Raw genomic sequence first — 869 nt, 5'->3', positions numbered from 1 at the left:
TGCAAATATAATCAAAATATTATTGATAAATAGTTATGATAACTGAAAATTTAATGTAAATGTACAATGTTTAAAATCTTGTTAACTCTAAATTACAGAAAATGCATGGAGGTATTTTAAAAAATATTTTTAATATTTACAGGAAGCGGACATAATGAAAGTGTTGCTATTATTGACTGTATTATGGACTGTGGCTTCGTGTAAATACCTTCTTCCCGAAAGAATCGATCCTCTTTCTCAAAAAATGATAGATTATATCAATTATATCAACACTACTTCGAAGGTAATACCACTAATTAGCATGTGTTAATTATACTTCTTCTAATTTCTTAATTAAAACAAATTATTATTAATAAAAAAGTATTAAAAATAATTTAAACTTTAATATATTTACAAGGATACTTCTAAATCTAACATATTATCAGGGGCGCCGCTAGCTGTTTGAACGCCCGCGTGCAATACCGATTATGCCGCCCCCTGTTTAACTACGACTACCTACGCTGAGCTTGCCAGTAAGGCTCTTTAGTGTTGTCTCATAGGGGTGTGAAAAAAGAAAAGAAATACTTTATAAAGAAAAACTATTTATTATTACTAAGTTATTTTTGTTTACTTAAGTGTAAAAACGATATAAATATTTATTTACAAAAATTTACCTCTTCTTGCCTTTATGTTTGCGAAATCTGCTATCAATTTTCTTGCATCCAAGCTGTCTAAGATTTCGTGTTCAATTGAAACTATAGCTAAATTACTTAGTCTTTGCTGGTACATTGTTGATCTTAAATAGTTTTTTTATAATTTTTAACTTTGAAAAGGACCTTTCACCAAATGCAACTGAAACCGGCAATGTAAGTAATATTCTTAGTGCTATT

This window comes from Centruroides sculpturatus, unplaced genomic scaffold (assembly GCF_000671375.1).
Source record: "Centruroides sculpturatus isolate CEXI.00-Female unplaced genomic scaffold, Cexi_2.0 scaffold877, whole genome shotgun sequence".
Taxonomy (NCBI): domain Eukaryota; kingdom Metazoa; phylum Arthropoda; class Arachnida; order Scorpiones; family Buthidae; genus Centruroides; species Centruroides sculpturatus.
Note: the sequence above shows the minus strand (reverse complement) of the source record.